The following is a 20,337-nucleotide window of genomic DNA, read 5'->3' on the forward strand; positions in this document are numbered from 1 at the left end:
GGTCAGTGACCTTCCATGGTGGGGGATGAGCGCAGACAGAAGTGGACGGAGTTTTATGCAGTTTTACAGTCAGAGGGCGTCATGTAAAACTCCCATCATTTGCATTACGTACAACCTCAAGTCTTCCGCTTTTAGAATGCGCTGTAAGGCGCAGGTGTGACAGGTGCATGCACAGGAGACGGGGCCATATGTTCACTCCCATAGGTGCCAGCAGCAGTACAGCCCAATCTGCCAACTGCACCATTTGCTCCAGTGCAAGTAAAAGGAAAATCCAAAGAATATCGACTAGAAAAGTTCTGATGTTCTGTCTGCAGCTCCGGGGTCAGACTACACAGGGGTTGTTTGCAGTCTGTTACCATGACGATGCATGGCGACGCTTAGGAGCTGGGGATAGGAAATTAGATTAACCTCTTCCCTCCCTTCCTAACCCTGTGTGACGTGCAGATCACAAGTGAGTGGATTTGTCATAAAAAGTCCCGTAGAATGGCGCATGTGGCAATAACCGGCCGAGGACTCGCACAATGCAGAAAAGACGCAGAGTGGGAGGGATGAGGAATGCTGTGAGTAAAAAGACCCCGAGTAACATAGTAACATAGTATATAAGGCTGAAAAAGCCCCCGTCCGTCCAGTTCGGCCGGTTATTCTGCAAGTTGATCCAGAGAAACATAACCCCTGAGGTAGAAGCCAGTTGTCCTCACGTAGAGGAGCTTTCATGGGTCCGGACTTTATAGACTAAGTTTCAGGGTATGTGAGGCATACAGCGGGCATCTAATGGCGCTTACTGTTTTGTCTGGGCACCGCTCCGTTCGCCCACTGTGGCCCCTGTTAAATTCTCCTGCCTTGTATGCTAATTTTCGCATCAGAACAGGGAGGAGGAGACTGCCCTGTTTCTCAGTGGGCGTCTCCTTCTCCCCTGGCTGTGAGCTGTCCAACAGCAGCGCAGAGCGTCACAGCGAGTATGCCCTACATACCCTGATAGTCTCACTGCTCTTACCGTAAAGAGTCCATAGTCTCACTGCTCTTACCGTAAAGAGTCCATAGTCTCACTGCTCTTACCGTAAAGAGTCCATAGTCTCACTGCTCTTACCGTAAAGAGTCCATAGTCTCACTGCTCTTACCGTAAAGAGTCCATAGTCTCACTGCTCTTACAGTATAGAGTCCATAGTCTCACTGCTCTTACCGTAAAGAGTCCATAGTCTCACTGCTCTTACAGTATAGAGTCCATAGTCTCACTGCTCTTACAGTAAAGAGTCCATAGTCTCACTGCTCTTACAGTAAAGAGTCCATAGTCTCACTGCTCTTACAGTAAAGAGTCCATAGTCTCACCGCTCTTACAGTATAGAGTCCATAGTCTCACTGCTCTTACCGTATAGAGTCCATAGTTTCACTGCTCTTACAGTATAGAGTCCATAGTCTCACTGCTCTTACAGTAAAGAGTCCATAGTCTCACTGCTCTTACAGTATAGAGTCCATAGTCTCACTGCTCTTACAGTAAAGAGTCCATAGTCTCACTGCTCTTACAGTATAGAGTCCATAGTCTCACTGCTCTTACAGTATAGAGTCCATAGTCTCACTGCTCTTACAGTATAGAGTCCATAGTTTCACTGCTCTTACAGTAAACAGTCCATAGTCTCACTGCTCTTACAGTATAGAGTCCATAGTCTCACTGCTCTTACAGTAAAGAGTCCATAGTCTCACTGCTCTTACAGTATAGAGTCCATAGTCTCACTGCTCTTACAGTATAGAGTCCATAGTCTCACTGCTCTTACAGTACAGAGTCCATAGTCTCACTGCTCTTACAGTAAAGAGTCCATAGTCTCACTGCTCTTACAGTATATAGTCCATAGTCTCACTGCTCTTACCGTATAGAGTCCATAGTCTCACTGCTCTTACAGTATAGAGTCCACAGTCTCACTGCTCTTACAGTATAGAGTCCATAGTCTCACTGCTCTTACAGTACAGAGTCCATAGTCTCACCGCTCTTACAGTACAGAGTCCATAGTCTCACTGCTCTTACAGTACAGAGTCCATAGTCTCACTGCTCTTACAGTATAGAGTCCATAGTCTCACTGCTCTCACAGTATAGAGTCCATAGTCTCACTGCTCTTACAGTATAGAGTCCATAGTCTCACCGCTCTTACAGTATAGAGTCCATAGTCTCACTGCTCTTACAGTATAGAGTCCATAGTCTCACTGCTCTTACAGTAAAGAGTCCATAGTCTCACTGCTCTTACAGTACAGAGTCCATAGTCTCACTGCTCTTACAGTAAAGAGTCCATAGTCTCACTGCTCTTACAGTACAGAGTCCATAGTCTCACTGCTCTTACAGTAAAGAGTCCATAGTCTCACTGCTCTTACAGTATAGAGTCCATAGTCTCACTGCTCTTACAGTACAGAGTCCACAGTCTCACTGCTCTTACAGTAAAGAATCCTCTTCTATGTTTGTGTACAAACCTTCTTTCCTCCAGACGCAGAGGATGTCCCCTCGTCACAGTCCTGGGGATAAATAGATGATGGGAGTGATCTCTGTACTGACCCCTGATATATTTATACAGAGTTATTAGATCTCCCCTCAGTCGTCTTTTTTCTAAAGTGAATAACCCTAATGTTGATAATCTTTCTGAGACCTGTAGTCCCCCATAATAACCACCTCATTATGATTTGCCGCCTCGTTAATCTCGTTCAGCAGCAGGTTTTCTGTGGACTCTGGTATATTAGGTGGTTTATAGTAAACTCCTATTAGTAATTTATTATAGTTTTTGCCTCCGTGTATCTCTCCCCACACTGACTCCACATGTCCATGTCCCTCACCTATATATTCCCGGAGTGTGGGCTTTAGACAGGACTTTACATAAAGGAGAACCCCTCCCCCTCTCCGGTTTTGACGTTCTTTTCTAAACAGACTGTAACCCTGTACATTAACCGCCCAGTCATAGCTATCATCCAGCCGTGTCTCAGTTATTCCCACTGTCATAGCTATCATCCAGCCGTGTCTCAGTTATTCCCACTGTCATAGCTATCATCCAGCCGTGTCTCAGTTATTCCCACTGTCATAGCTATCATCCAGCCGTGTCTCAGTTATTCCCACTGTCATAGCTATCATCCAGCCGTGTCTCAGTTATTCCCACTGTCATAGCTATCATCCAGCCGTGTCTCAGTTATTCCCACTGTCATAGCTATCATCCAGCCGTGTCTCAGTTATTCCCACTGTCATAGCTATCATCCAGCCGTGTCTCAGTTATTCCCACTGTCATAGCTATCATCCAGCCGTGTCTCAGTTATTCCCACTGTCATAGCTATCATCCAGCCGTGTCTCAGTTATTCCCACTGTCATAGCTATCATCCAGCCGTGTCTCAGTTATTCCCACTGTCATAGCTATCATCCAGCCGTGTCTCAGTTATTCCCACTGTCATAGCTATCATCCAGCCGTGTCTCAGTTATTACCACTGTCATAGCTATCATCCAGCCGTGTCTCAGTTATTCCCACTGTCATAGCTATCATCCAGCCGTGTCTCAGTTATTCCCACTGTCATAGCCATCATCCAGCCGTGTCTCAGTTATTCCCACTGTCATAGCTATCATCCAGCCGTGTCTCAGTTATTCCCACTGTCATAGCTATCATCCAGCCGTGTCTCAGTTATTCCCACTGTCATAGCTATCATCCAGCCGTGTCTCAGTTATTCCCACTGTCATAGCTATCATCCAGCCGTGTCTCAGTTATTCCCACTGTCATAGCTATCATCCAGCCATGTCTCAGTTATTACCACTGTCATAGCTATCATCCAGCCGTGTCTCAGTTATTCCCACTGTCATAGCCATCATCCAGCCGTGTCTCAGTTATTCCCACTGTCATAGCTATCATCCAGCCGTGTCTCAGTTATTCCCACTGTCATAGCCATCATCCAGCCGTGTCTCAGTTATTCCCACTGTCATAGCTATCCTCCAGCCGTGTCTCAGTTATTCCCCCTGTCATAGCTATCATCCAGCCGTGTCTCAGTTATTCCCACTGTCATAGCTATCATCCAGCCGTGTCTCAGTTATTCCCACTGTCATAGCTATCATCCAGCCGTGTCTCAGTTATTCCCCTGTCATAGCTATCATCCAGCCGTGTCTCAGTTATTCCCACTGTCATAGCTATCATCCAGCCGTGTCTCAGTTATTCCCCCTGTCATAGCTATCATCCAGCCGTGTCTCAGTTATTCCCCCTGTCATAGCTATCATCCAGCCGTGTCTCAGTTATTCCCACTGTCATAGCTATCATCCAGCCGTGTCTCAGTTATTCCCACTGTCATAGCCATCATCCAGCCGTGTCTCAGTTATTCCCACTGTCATAGCTATCATCCAGCCGTGTCTCAGTTATTCCCACTGTCATAGCTATCATCCAGCCGTGTCTCAGTTATTCCCACTGTCATAGCTATCATCCAGCCGTGTCTCAGTTATTCCCACTGTCATAGCTATCATCCAGCCGTGTCTCAGTTATTCCCACTGTCATAGCTATCATCCAGCCGTGTCTCAGTTATTCCCACTGTCATAGCTATCATCCAGCCGTGTCTCAGTATTCCCACTGTCATAGCTATCATCCAGCCGTGTCTCAGTTATTCCCACTGTCATAGCTATCATCCAGCCGTGTCTCAGTTATTCCCACTGTCATAGCTATCATCCAGCCGTGTCTCAGTTATTCCCACTGTCATAGCTATCATCCAGCCGTGTCTCAGTTATTCCCACTGTCATAGCTATCATCCAGCCGTGTCTCAGTTATTCCCACTGTCATAGCCATCATCCAGCCGTGTCTCAGTTATTCCCACTGTCATAGCCATCATCCAGCCGTGTCTCAGTTATTCCCACTGTCATAGCTATCATCCAGCCGTGTCTCAGTTATTCCCACTGTCATAGCTATCATCCAGCCGTGTCTCAGTTATTCCCACTGTCATAGCTATCATCCAGCCGTGTCTCAGTTATTCCCACTGTCATAGCTATCATCCAGCCGTGTCCTCAGTTATTCCCACTGTCATAGCTATCATCCAGCCGTGTCTCAGTTATTCCCACTGTCATAGCTATCATCCAGCCGTGTCTCAGTTATTCCCACTGTCATAGCTATCATCCAGCAGTGTCTCAGTTATTCCCACCTGTCATAGCTATCATCCAGCCGTGTCTCAGTTATTCCCACTGTCATAGCTATCATCCAGCCGTGTCTCAGTTATTCCCACTGTCATAGCTATCATCCAGCCGTGTCTCAGTTATTCCCACTGTCATAGCTATCATCCAGCCGTGTCTCAGTTATTCCCACTGTCATAGCTATCATCCAGCCGTGTCTCAGTTATTCCCACTGTCATAGCTATCATCCAGCCGTGTCTCAGTTATTCCCACTGTCATAGCTATCATCCAGCCGTGTCTCAGTTATTCCCACTGTCATAGCTATCATCCAGCCGTGTCTCAGTTATTCCCACTGTCATAGCTATCATCCAGCCGTGTCTCAGTTATTCCCACTGTCATAGCTATCATCCAGCCGTGTCTCAGTTATTCCCACTGTCATAGCTATCATCCAGCCGTGTCTCAGTTATTCCCACTGTCATAGCTATCATCCAGCCGTGTCTCAGTTATTCCCACTGTCATAGCTATCATCCAGCCGTGTCTCAGTTATTCCCACTGTCATAGCTATCATCCAGCCGTGTCTCAGTTATTCCCACTGTCATAGCTATCATCCAGCCGTGTCTCAGTTATTCCCACTGTCATAGCTATCATCCAGCCGTGTCTCAGTTATTCCCACTGTCATAGCTATCATCCAGCCGTGTCTCAGTTATTCCCACTGTCATAGCTATCATCCAGCCGTGTCTCAGTTATTCCCACTGTCATAGCTATCATCCAGCCGTGTCTCAGTTATTCCCACTGTCATAGCTATCATCCAGCCGTGTCTCAGTTATTCCCACTGTCATAGCTATCATCCAGCCGTGTCTCAGTTATTCCCACTGTCATAGCTATCATCCAGCCGTGTCTCAGTTATTCCCACTGTCATAGCTATCATCCAGCCGTGTCTCAGTTATTCCCACTGTCATAGCTATCATCCAGCCGTGTCTCAGTTATTCCCACTGTCATAGCTATCATCCAGCCGTGTCTCAGTTATTCCCACTGTCATAGCTATCATCCAGCCGTGTCTCAGTTATTCCCACTGTCATAGCTATCATCCAGCCGTGTCTCAGTTATTCCCACTGTCATAGCTATCATCCAGCCGTGTCTCAGTTATTCCCACTGTCATAGCTATCATCCAGCCGTGTCTCAGTTATTCCCACTGTCATAGCTATCATCCAGCCGTGTCTCAGTTATTCCCACTGTCATAGCTATCATCCAGCCGTGTCTCAGTTATTCCCACTGTCATAGCTATCATCCAGCCGTGTCTCAGTTATTCCCACTGTCATAGCTATCATCCAGCCGTGTCTCAGTTATTCCCACTGTCATAGCTATCATCCAGCCGTGTCTCAGTTATTCCCACTGTCATAGCTATCATCCAGCCGTGTCTCAGTTATTCCCACTGTCATAGCTATCATCCAGCCGTGTCTCAGTTATTCCCACTGTCATAGCTATCATCCAGCCGTGTCTCAGTTATTCCCACTGTCATAGCTATCATCCAGCCGTGTCTCAGTTATTCCCACTGTCATAGCTATCATCCAGCCGTGTCTCAGTTATTCCCACTGTCATAGCTATCATCCAGCCGTGTCTCAGTTATTCCCACTGTCATAGCTATCATCCAGCCGTGTCTCAGTTATTCCCACTGTCATAGCTATCATCCAGCCGTGTCTCAGTTATTCCCACTGTCATAGCTATCATCCAGCCGTGTCTCAGTTATTCCCACTGTCATAGCTATCATCCAGCCGTGTCTCAGTTATTCCCACTGTCATAGCTATCATCCAGCCGTGTCTCAGTTATTCCCACTGTCATAGCTATCATCCAGCCGTGTCTCAGTTATTCCCACTGTCATAGCTATCATCCAGCCGTGTCTCAGTTATTCCCACTGTCATAGCTATCATCCAGCCGTGTCTCAGTTATTCCCACTGTCATAGCTATCATCCAGCCGTGTCTCAGTTATTCCCACTGTCATAGCTATCATCCAGCCGTGTCTCAGTTATTCCCACTGTCATAGCTATCATCCAGCCGTGTCTCAGTTATTCCCACTGTCATAGCTATCATCCAGCCGTGTCTCAGTTATTCCCACTGTCATAGCTATCATCCAGCCGTGTCTCAGTTATTCCCACTGTCATAGCTATCATCCAGCCGTGTCTCAGTTATTCCCACTGTCATAGCTATCATCCAGCCGTGTCTCAGTTATTCCCACTGTCATAGCTATCATCCAGCCGTGTCTCAGTTATTCCCACTGTCATAGCTATCATCCAGCCGTGTCTCAGTTATTCCCACTGTCATAGCTATCATCCAGCCGTGTCTCAGTTATTCCCACTGTCATAGCTATCATCCAGCCGTGTCTCAGTTATTCCCACTGTCATAGCTATCATCCAGCCGTGTCTCAGTTATTCCCACTGTCATAGCTATCATCCAGCCGTGTCTCAGTTATTCCCACTGTCATAGCTATCATCCAGCCGTGTCTCAGTTATTCCCACTGTCATAGCTATCATCCAGCCGTGTCTCAGTTATTCCCACTGTCATAGCTATCATCCAGCCGTGTCTCAGTTATTCCCACTGTCATAGCTATCATCCAGCCGTGTCTCAGTTATTCCCACTGTCATAGCTATCATCCAGCCGTGTCTCAGTTATTCCCACTGTCATAGCTATCATCCAGCCGTGTCTCAGTTATTCCCACTGTCATAGCTATCATCCAGCCGTGTCTCAGTTATTCCCACTGTCATAGCTATCATCCAGCCGTGTCTCAGTTATTCCCACTGTCATAGCTATCATCCAGCCGTGTCTCAGTTATTCCCACTGTCATAGCTATCATCCAGCCGTGTCTCAGTTATTCCCACTGTCATAGCTATCATCCAGCCGTGTCTCAGTTATTCCCACTGTCATAGCTATCATCCAGCCGTGTCTCAGTTATTCCCACTGTCATAGCTATCATCCAGCCGTGTCTCAGTTATTCCCACTGTCATAGCTATCATCCAGCCGTGTCTCAGTTATTCCCACTGTCATAGCTATCATCCAGCCGTGTCTCAGTTATTCCCACTGTCATAGCTATCATCCAGCCGTGTCTCAGTTATTCCCACTGTCATAGCTATCATCCAGCCGTGTCTCAGTTATTCCCACTGTCATAGCTATCATCCAGCCGTGTCTCAGTTATTCCCACTGTCATAGCTATCATCCAGCCGTGTCTCAGTTATTCCCACTGTCATAGCTATCATCCAGCCGTGTCTCAGTTATTCCCACTGTCATAGCTATCATCCAGCCGTGTCTCAGTTATTCCCACTGTCATAGCTATCATCCAGCCGTGTCTCAGTTATTCCCACTGTCATAGCTATCATCCAGCCGTGTCTCAGTTATTCCCACTGTCATAGCTATCATCCAGCCGTGTCTCAGTTATTCCCACTGTCATAGCTATCATCCAGCCGTGTCTCAGTTATTCCCACTGTCATAGCTATCATCCAGCCGTGTCTCAGTTATTCCCACTGTCATAGCTATCATCCAGCCGTGTCTCAGTTATTCCCACTGTCATAGCTATCATCCAGCCGTGTCTCAGTTATTCCCACTGTCATAGCTATCATCCAGCCGTGTCTCAGTTATTCCCACTGTCATAGCTATCATCCAGCCGTGTCTCAGTTATTCCCACTGTCATAGCTATCATCCAGCCGTGTCTCAGTTATTCCCACTGTCATAGCTATCATCCAGCCGTGTCTCAGTTATTCCCACTGTCATAGCTATCATCCAGCCGTGTCTCAGTTATTCCCACTGTCATAGCTATCATCCAGCCGTGTCTCAGTTATTCCCACTGTCATAGCTATCATCCAGCCGTGTCTCAGTTATTCCCACTGTCATAGCTATCATCCAGCCGTGTCTCAGTTATTCCCACTGTCATAGCTATCATCCAGCCGTGTCTCAGTTATTCCCACTGTCATAGCTATCATCCAGCCGTGTCTCAGTTATTCCCACTGTCATAGCTATCATCCAGCCGTGTCTCAGTTATTCCCACTGTCATAGCTATCATCCAGCCGTGTCTCAGTTATTCCCACTGTCATAGCTATCATCCAGCCGTGTCTCAGTTATTCCCACTGTCATAGCTATCATCCAGCCGTGTCTCAGTTATTCCCACTGTCATAGCTATCATCCAGCCGTGTCTCAGTTATTCCCACTGTCATAGCTATCATCCAGCCGTGTCTCAGTTATTCCCACTGTCATAGCTATCATCCAGCCGTGTCTCAGTTATTCCCACTGTCATAGCTATCATCCAGCCGTGTCTCAGTTATTCCCACTGTCATAGCTATCATCCAGCCGTGTCTCAGTTATTCCCACTGTCATAGCTATCATCCAGCCGTGTCTCAGTTATTCCCACTGTCATAGCTATCATCCAGCCGTGTCTCAGTTATTCCCACTGTCATAGCTATCATCCAGCCGTGTCTCAGTTATTCCCACTGTCATAGCTATCATCCAGCCGTGTCTCAGTTATTCCCACTGTCATAGCTATCATCCAGCCGTGTCTCAGTTATTCCCACTGTCATAGCTATCATCCAGCCGTGTCTCAGTTATTCCCACTGTCATAGCTATCATCCAGCCGTGTCTCAGTTATTCCCACTGTCATAGCTATCATCCAGCCGTGTCTCAGTTATTCCCCACTGTCATAGCTATCATCCAGCCGTGTCTCAGTTATTCCCACTGTCATAGCTATCATCCAGCCGTGTCTCAGTTATTCCCACTGTCATAGCTATCATCCAGCCGTGTCTCAGTTATTCCCACTGTCATAGCTATCATCCAGCCGTGTCTCAGTTATTCCCACTGTCATAGCTATCATCCAGCCGTGTCTCAGTTATTCCCACTGTCATAGCTATCATCCAGCCGTGTCTCAGTTATTCCCACTGTCATAGCTATCATCCAGCCGTGTCTCAGTTATTCCCACTGTCATAGCTATCATCCAGCCGTGTCTCAGTTATTCCCACTGTCATAGCTATCATCCAGCCGTGTCTCAGTTATCCCACTGTCATAGCTATCATCCAGCCGTGTCTCAGTTATTCCCACTGTCATAGCTATCATCCAGCCGTGTCTCAGTTATTCCCACTGTCATAGCTATCATCCAGCCGTGTCTCAGTTATTCCCACTGTCATAGCTATCATCCAGCCGTGTCTCAGTTATTCCCACTGTCATAGCTATCATCCAGCCGTGTCTCAGTTATTCCCACTGTCATAGCTATCATCCAGCCGTGTCTCAGTTATTCCCACTGTCATAGCTATCATCCAGCCGTGTCTCAGTTATTCCCACTGTCATAGCTATCATCCAGCCGTGTCTCAGTTATTCCCACTGTCATAGCTATCATCCAGCCGTGTCTCAGTTATTCCCACTGTCATAGCTATCATCCAGCCGTGTCTCAGTTATTCCCACTGTCATAGCTATCATCCAGCCGTGTCTCAGTTATTCCCACTGTCATAGCTATCATCCAGCCGTGTCTCAGTTATTCCCACTGTCATAGCTATCATCCAGCCGTGTCTCAGTTATTCCCACTGTCATAGCTATCATCCAGCCGTGTCTCAGTTATTCCCACTGTCATAGCTATCATCCAGCCGTGTCTCAGTTATTCCCACTGTCATAGCTATCATCCAGCCGTGTCTCAGTTATTCCCACTGTCATAGCTATCATCCAGCCGTGTCTCAGTTATTCCCACTGTCATAGCTATCATCCAGCCGTGTCTCAGTTATTCCCACTGTCATAGCTATCATCCAGCCGTGTCTCAGTTATTCCCACTGTCATAGCTATCATCCAGCCGTGTCTCAGTTATTCCCACTGTCATAGCTATCATCCAGCCGTGTCTCAGTTATTCCCACTGTCATAGCTATCATCCAGCCGTGTCTCAGTTATTCCCACTGTCATAGCTATCATCCAGCCGTGTCTCAGTTATTCCCACTGTCATAGCTATCATCCAGCCGTGTCTCAGTTATTCCCACTGTCATAGCTATCATCCAGCCGTGTCTCAGTTATTCCCACTGTCATAGCTATCATCCAGCCGTGTCTCAGTTATTCCCACTGTCATAGCTATCATCCAGCCGTGTCTCAGTTATTCCCACTGTCATAGCTATCATCCAGCCGTGTCTCAGTTATTCCCACTGTCATAGCTATCATCCAGCCGTGTCTCAGTTATTCCCACTGTCATAGCTATCATCCAGCCGTGTCTCAGTTATTCCCACTGTCATAGCTATCATCCAGCCGTGTCTCAGTTATTCCCACTGTCATAGCTATCATCCAGCCGTGTCTCAGTTATTCCCACTGTCATAGCTATCATCCAGCCGTGTCTCAGTTATTCCCACTGTCATAGCTATCATCCAGCCGTGTCTCAGTTATTCCCACTGTCATAGCTATCATCCAGCCGTGTCTCAGTTATTCCCACTGTCATAGCTATCATCCAGCCGTGTCTCAGTTATTCCCACTGTCATAGCTATCATCCAGCCGTGTCTCAGTTATTCCCACTGTCATAGCTATCATCCAGCCGTGTCTCAGTTATTCCCACTGTCATAGCTATCATCCAGCCGTGTCTCAGTTATTCCCACTGTCATAGCTATCATCCAGCCGTGTCTCAGTTATTCCCACTGTCATAGCTATCATCCAGCCGTGTCTCAGTTATTCCCACTGTCATAGCTATCATCCAGCCGTGTCTCAGTTATTCCCACTGTCATAGCTATCATCCAGCCGTGTCTCAGTTATTCCCACTGTCATAGCTATCATCCAGCCGTGTCTCAGTTATTCCCACTGTCATAGCTATCATCCAGCCGTGTCTCAGTTATTCCCACTGTCATAGCTATCATCCAGCCGTGTCTCAGTTATTCCCACTGTCATAGCTATCATCCAGCCGTGTCTCAGTTATTCCCACTGTCATAGCTATCATCCAGCCGTGTCTCAGTTATTCCCACTGTCATAGCTATCATCCAGCCGTGTCTCAGTTATTCCCACTGTCATAGCTATCATCCAGCCGTGTCTCAGTTATTCCCACTGTCATAGCTATCATCCAGCCGTGTCTCAGTTATTCCCACTGTCATAGCTATCATCCAGCCGTGTCTCAGTTATTCCCACTGTCATAGCTATCATCCAGCCGTGTCTCAGTTATTCCCACTGTCATAGCTATCATCCAGCCGTGTCTCAGTTATTCCCACTGTCATAGCTATCATCCAGCCGTGTCTCAGTTATTCCCACTGTCATAGCTATCATCCAGCCGTGTCTCAGTTATTCCCACTGTCATAGCTATCATCCAGCCGTGTCTCAGTTATTCCCACTGTCATAGCTATCATCCAGCCGTGTCTCAGTTATTCCCACTGTCATAGCTATCATCCAGCCGTGTCTCAGTTATTCCCACTGTCATAGCTATCATCCAGCCGTGTCTCAGTTATTCCCACTGTCATAGCTATCATCCAGCCGTGTCTCAGTTATTCCCACTGTCATAGCTATCATCCAGCCGTGTCTCAGTTATTCCCACTGTCATAGCTATCATCCAGCCGTGTCTCAGTTATTCCCACTGTCATAGCTATCATCCAGCCGTGTCTCAGTTATTCCCACTGTCATAGCTATCATCCAGCGTGTCTCAGTTATTCCCACTGTCATAGCTATCATCCAGCCGTGTCTCAGTTATTCCCACTGTCATATCTATCATCCAGCCGTGTCTCAGTTATTCCCACTGTCATAGCTATCATCCAGCCGTGTCTCAGTTATTCCCACTGTCATAGCTATCATCCACCCGTGTCTCAGTTATTCCTCCTCACACATCACTCCTTCCATTCATTCCATCCCCTCCCCCCGTTCCACTACCTCGCCCCTCACTCATTCTGTCCTAATGCAGCTGGTCTTTCACTGCCAGCTTGGCTCTGAGGTCCTGTCGCCACCTCCAGTGCTGGGCTGCACTGTAAAGCATCATAGTCACACAAGGTAACGCAGCATATTTCATATTTGATAACAGCGGAGGCCGTACTGAAATCTTCTACCCCGGCAGCAATGGACACACAGGAGCAGCAGAGACATCAGTGGTAGTATTATTTATTATTATAGCGCCATTCCTTCCATAGCGCTGTACATATGATAAGAGGTGCCCACACATAATACAGACAATTGCACTTATCGTAAACCAGACGAGATTACTACATACAGATATATACAGCCACCACTAGAGGGCGCTCAGGAGATTACTGCATACAGATATATACAGCCACCACTAGAGGGAGCTCAGGAGATTACTGCATACAGATATATACAGCCACCACTAGAGGGAGCTCAGGAGATTACTGCATACAGATATATACAGCCACCACTAGAGGGAGCTCAGGAGATTACTACATACAGATATATGCAGCCACCACTAGAGGGAGCTCAGGAGATTACTACATACAGATATATACGGCCACCACTAGAGAGAGCTCAGGAGATTACTACATACAGATATATACAGCCACCACTAGAGGGAGCTCAGGAGATTACTACATACAGATATATACAGCTACCACTAGAGGGAGCTCAGGAGATTACTACATACAGATATATACAGCCACCACTAGAGGGAGCTCAGGAGATTACTACATGTAGATATATACAGCCACCACTAGAGGGAGCTCAGGAGAGTACTCCATACAGATATATACAGTCACCACTAGAGGGAGCTCAGGAGATCACTACATACAGATATATACAGCCACCACTAGAGGGAGCTCAGGAGAGTACTCCATACAGATATATACAGTCACCACTAGAGGGAGCTCAGGAGATTACTACATACAGATATATACAGTCACCACTAGAGGGAGCTCAGGAGATTACTACATGTAGATATATACAGCCACCACTAGAGGGAGCTCAGGAGATTACTACATGTAGATATATACAGCCACCACTAGAGGGAGCTCAGGAGATTACTGCATACAGATATATACAGCCACCACTAGAGGGAGCTCAGGAGATTACTACATACAGATATATACAGCCACCACTAGAGGGAGCTCAGGAGCTTACTGCATACAGATATATACAGCCACCACTAGAGGGAGCTCAGGAGCTTACTGCATACAGATATATACAGCCACCACTAGAGGGAGCTCAGGAGATTACTACATGTAGATATATACAGCCGCCACTAGAGGGAGCTCAGGAGATTACTACATGTAGATATATACAGCCGCCACTAGAGGGAGCTCAGGAGATTACTACATACAGATATATACAGCTGCCACTAGAGGGAGCTCAGGAGATTACTGCATACAGATATATACAGCCGCCACTAGAGGGAGCTCAGGAGAATACTACATATAGATATATATAGCCACGACTAGAGGGAGCTCAGGAGAATACTACATATAGATATATACAGACACCACTAGAGGGAGCTCAGGAGAATACTACATACAGATATATACAGCCACCAGTAGAGGGAGCTCAGGAGATTACTACATACAGATATATACAGCCACCACTAGAGGGAGCTCAGGAGAATACTACATACAGATATATACAGCCACCACTAGAGGGAGCTCAGGAGATTACTACATACAGATATATACAGCCACCACTAGAGGGAGCTCAGGAGAATACTACATATAGATATATATAGCCACGACTAGAGGGAGCTCAGGAGAATACTACATATAGATATATACAGACACCACTAGAGGGAGCTCAGGAGAATACTACATACAGATATATACAGCCACCAGTAGAGGGAGCTCAGGAGATTACTACATACAGATATATACAGCCACCACTAGAGGGAGCTCAGGAGATTACTACATACAGATATATACAGCCACCACTAGAGGAAGCTCAGGAGATTACTGCATACAGATATATACAGCCACCACTAGAGGGAGCTCAGGAGATTACTACATGCAGATATATACAGCCACCACTAGAGAGAGCTCAGGAGATTACTACATACAGATATACGGCCACCACTAGAGGGAGCTCAGGAGATTACTACATACAGATATATACAGCCACCACTAGAGGGAGCTCAGGAGATTACTACATACAGATATATACAGCCACCACTAGGGGGAGCTCAGGAGAATACTACATATAGATATATATTGCCACGACTAGAGGGAGCTTAGGAGAATACTACATATAGATATATACAGCCACCACTAGGGGGAACTCAGGAGAGTACTGCATACAGATATATACAGTCACCACTAGAGGGAGCTCAGGAGATTACTGCATACAGATATATACAGCCACCACTAGGGGGAGCTCAGGAGATTACTACATACAGATATATACAGCCACCACTAGGGGGAGCTCAGGAGATTACTGCATACAGATATATACAGCCACCACTAGAGAGCGCTCAGGAGATTACTGCATACAGATATATACAGCCACCACTAGAGGGAACTCAGGAGATTACTACATGTAGATATATACAGCCACCACTAGAGGGAGCTCAGGAGATTTATACATATAGATATATACAGCCACCACTAGAGGAAGCTCAGGAGATTACTACATACAGATTATATAGCCACCACTAGAGGGAGATCACTACATACAGATTATATAGTCATCACTATAAGGGAGCTCACTACATACAGATTATACAGTCACCACTAGGGGGAGCTCACTACATACAGATTATACAGTCACCACTAGAGGGAGCTCACTACATACAGATTATACAGCCACCACTAGAATGAGCTCACTACATACAGATTATACAGCCACCACTAGAGGGAGCTCACTACATACAGATTATACAGCCACCACTAGAATGAGCTCACTACATACAGATTATACAGCCACCACTAGAGGGAGCTCAATACATACAGATTATACAGTCACCACTAGAGGGAGCTCACTACATACAGATCATACAGCCACCACTAGAGGGAGCTCACTACATACAGATTATACAGCCACCACTAGAGGGAGCTCGCTACATACAGATATATACAGCCACCACTAGAGGGAGCTCACTGCATACAGATTATACGCCACCACTAGAGGGAGCTCACTACATACAGATTATACAGCCACCACTAGAATGAGCTCACTACATACAGATTATACAGTCACCACTAGAGGGAGCTCACTACATACAGATTATACAGCCACCACTAGAATGAGCTCACTACATACAGATCATACAGTCACCACTAGAGGGAGCTCACTACATACAGATTATACAGTCACCACTAGAGGGAGCTCACTACATACAGATTATACAGCCACCACTAGAATGAGCTCACCACATACAGATTATACAGCCACCACTAGAGGGAGCTCACTACATACAGATCATACAGTCACCACTAGAGGGAGCTCACTACATACAGATCATACAGTCACCACTAGAGGGAGCTTACCACATCTGCACCAGTGCAGCTCTGGAGTATAATACCGAATGTAACTGAGGATCAGTATAGGATAAGTAATGTATGTACACAGTGACCGCACCAGCAGAATAGTGAGTGCAGCTCTGGAGTATAATACAGGATGTAACTCAGGATCAGTACAGGATAAGTGATGTATGTACACAGTGACCGCACCAGCAGAATAGTGAGTGCAGCTCTGGAGTATAATACAGGATGTAACTCAGGATCAGTACAGGATAAGTAATGTATGTACACAGTGACTGCTCCAGCAGAATAGTGAGTGCAGCTCTGGAGTATAATACAGGATGTAACTCAGGATCAGTGCAGGATAAGTAATGTATGTACACAGTGACTGCACCAGCAGAATAGTGAGTGCAGCTCTGGAGTATAATACCGAATGTAACTGAGGATCAGTACAGGATAAGTAATGTATGTACACAGAGACTCCACCAGCAGAATAGTGAGTGCAGCTCTGGAGTATAATACAGGATGTAACTCAGGATCAGTACAGGATCAGTAATGTATGTACACAGTCACTGCACCAGCAGAATAGTGAGTGCAGCTCTGGAGTATAATACAGGATGTAAATCAGGATCAGTACAGGATAAGTAATGTATATACACAGTGACTGCACCAGCAGAATAGTGAGTGCAGCTCTGGAGTATAATACAGGATGTAACTCGGGATCAGTACAGGATAAGTAATGTATGTACACAGTGACTGCACCAGCAGAATAGTGAGTGCAGCTCTGGAATATAATACAGGCTGTAACTCAGGATCAGTACAGGATAAGTAATGTATGTACACAGTGACTGCACCAGCAGAATAGTGAGTGCAGCTCTGGAGTATAATACAGGATGTAACTCAGGATCAGTACAGGATAAGTAATGTATGTACACAGTGACTGCACCAGCAGAATAGTGAGTGCAGCTCTGGAGTATAATACAGGATGTAACTCAGGATCAGTACAGGATAAGTAATGTATGTACACAGAGACTCCACCAGCAGAATAGTGAGTGCAGCTCTGGAGTATAATACAGGATGTAACTCAGGATCAGTACAGGATCAGTAATGTATGTACACAGTCACTGCACCAGCAGAATAGTGAGTGCAGCTCTGGAGTATAATACAGGATGTAAATCAGGATCAGTACAGGATAAGTAATGTATATACACAGTGACTGCACCAGCAGAATAGTGAGTGCAGCTCTGGAGTATAATACAGGATGTAACTCGGGATCAGTACAGGATAAGTAATGTACACAGTCACTGCACCAGCAGAATAGTGAGTGCAGCTCTGGAGTATAATACAGGATGTAACTCGGGATCAGTACAGGATAAGTAATGTATGTACACAGTGACTGCACCAGCAGAATAGTGAGTGCAGCTCTGGAGTATAATACAGGCTGTAACTCAGGATCAGTACAGGATAAGTAATGTATGTACACAGTGACTGCACCAGCAGAATAGTGAGTGCAGCTCTGGAGTATAATACAGGATGTAACTGAGGATCAGTGCAGGATAAGTAATGTATGTACACAGTGACTGCACCAGCAGAATAGTGAGTGCAGCTCTGGAGTATAATACCGAATGTAACTGAGGATCAGTACAGGATAAGTAATGTATGTACACAGAGACTCCACCAGCAGAATAGTGAGTGCAGCTCTGGAGTATAATACAGGATGTAACTCAGGATCAGTACAGGATCAGTAATGTATGTACACAGTCACTGCACCAGCAGAATAGTGAGTGCAGCTCTGGAGTATAATACAGGATGTAAATCAGGATCAGTACAGGATAAGTAATGTATATACACAGTGACTGCACCAGCAGAATAGTGAGTGCAGCTCTGGAGTATAATACAGGATGTAACTCGGGATCAGTACAGGATAAGTAATGTATGTACACAGTGACTGCACCAGCAGAATAGTGAGTGCAGCTCTGGAGTATAATACAGGCTGTAACTCAGGATCAGTACAGGATAAGTAATGTATGTACACAGTGACTGCACCAGCAGAATAGTGAGTGCAGCTCTGGAGTATAATACAGGATGTAACTCAGGATCAGTACAGGATAAGTAATGTATGTACACAGTGACTGCACCAGCAGAATAGTGAGTGCAGCTCTGGAGTATAATACAGGATGTAACTCAGGATCAGTACAGGATAAGTAATGTATGTACACAGAGACTCCACCAGCAGAATAGTGAGTGCAGCTCTGGAGTATAATACAGGATGTAACTCAGGATCAGTACAGGATCAGTAATGTATGTACACAGTCACTGCACCAGCAGAATAGTGAGTGCAGCTCTGGAGTATAATACAGGATGTAAATCAGGATCAGTACAGGATAAGTAATGTATATACACAGTGACTGCACCAGCAGAATAGTGAGTGCAGCTCTGGAGTATAATACAGGATGTAACTCAGGGATCAGTACAGGATAAGTAATGTACACAGTCACTGCACCAGCAGAATAGTGAGTGCAGCTCTGGAGTATAATACAGGATGTAACTCAGGATCAGTACAGGATAAGTAATGTATGTACACAGTGACTGCACCAGCAGAATAGTGAGTGCAGCTCTGGAGTATAATACAGGCTGTAACTCAGGATCAGTACAGGATAAGTAATGTATGTACACAGTGACTGCACCAGCAGAATAGTGAGTGCAGCTCTGGAGTATAATACAGGATGTAACTGAGGATCAGTGCAGGATAAGTAATGTATGTACACAGTGACTGCACCAGCAGAATAGTGAGTGCAGCTCTGGAGGATAATACAGGATGTAACTCAGGATCAGTACAGGATAAGTAATGTATGTACACAGTGACTGCACCAGCAGAATAGTGAGTGCAGCTCTGGAGTATAATACAGGCTGTAACTCAGGATCAGTACAGGATAAGTAATGTATGTACACAGTGACTGCACCAGCAGAATAGTGAGTGCAGCTCTGGAGTATAATACAGGATGTAACTCAGGATCAGTACAGGATAAGTAATGTATGTACACAGTGACTGCACCAGCAGAATAGTGAGTGCAGCTCTGGAGTATAATACAGGATGTAACTCAGGATCAGTACAGGATAAGTAATGTATGTACACAGTGACTGCACCAGCAGAATAGTGAGTGCAGCTCTGGAGGATAATACAGGATGTAACTCAGGATCAGTACAGGATAAGTAATGTATGTACACAGTGACTGCACCAGCAGAATAGTGAGTGCAGCTCTGGAGTATAATACAGGATGTAACTCAGGATCAGTACAGGATAAGTAATGTATGTACACAGTGACTGCACCAGCAGAATAGTGAGTGCAGCTCTGCAGTATAATACAGGATGTAACTCAGGATCAGTACAGGATAAACACCTGTTTTTCAGACTGAGGCCTCTTTCACACTACTGTTTTTTTCTTCCGGGCCGTTTTTTGCGTTCCGTATATGGTCCTTATACGGAACCATTCATTTCAATGGTTCCGCCCAAAAAATGGAATGTATTCCGTTTGCATTCTGTTTCCGTATTTCCATTTTTCCGTTCTGTTTAAAGATAGAACATGTCCTATTATTGCCCGCAAATCACGTTCTGTGGCTCCATTCAAGTCAATGGGTCCGCAAAAAAACGGAACACATATGTAATTACTGTATATGCCGGAAACAAAAAAACGGAACAACGTTTTCATGAAAAACGGACCGCAAAACACTGAAATAGCCATACGGTAGTGTGAAAGAGACCTGAATGTGTAAAATCCGGGTGGTGTTCACAGGAGCCGGAGGCTGATCTCCTGGAAGGTCCTGGAAACACTAAACTGTGAGATAGTCTGCAGCAGGGTCAGAGTTCAGGAGATGTAACTGGATCACCGG

Source organism: Bufo gargarizans, unplaced genomic scaffold (assembly GCF_014858855.1).
Source record: "Bufo gargarizans isolate SCDJY-AF-19 unplaced genomic scaffold, ASM1485885v1 original_scaffold_860_pilon, whole genome shotgun sequence".
Classification (NCBI taxonomy): Eukaryota; Metazoa; Chordata; class Amphibia; order Anura; family Bufonidae; genus Bufo; species Bufo gargarizans.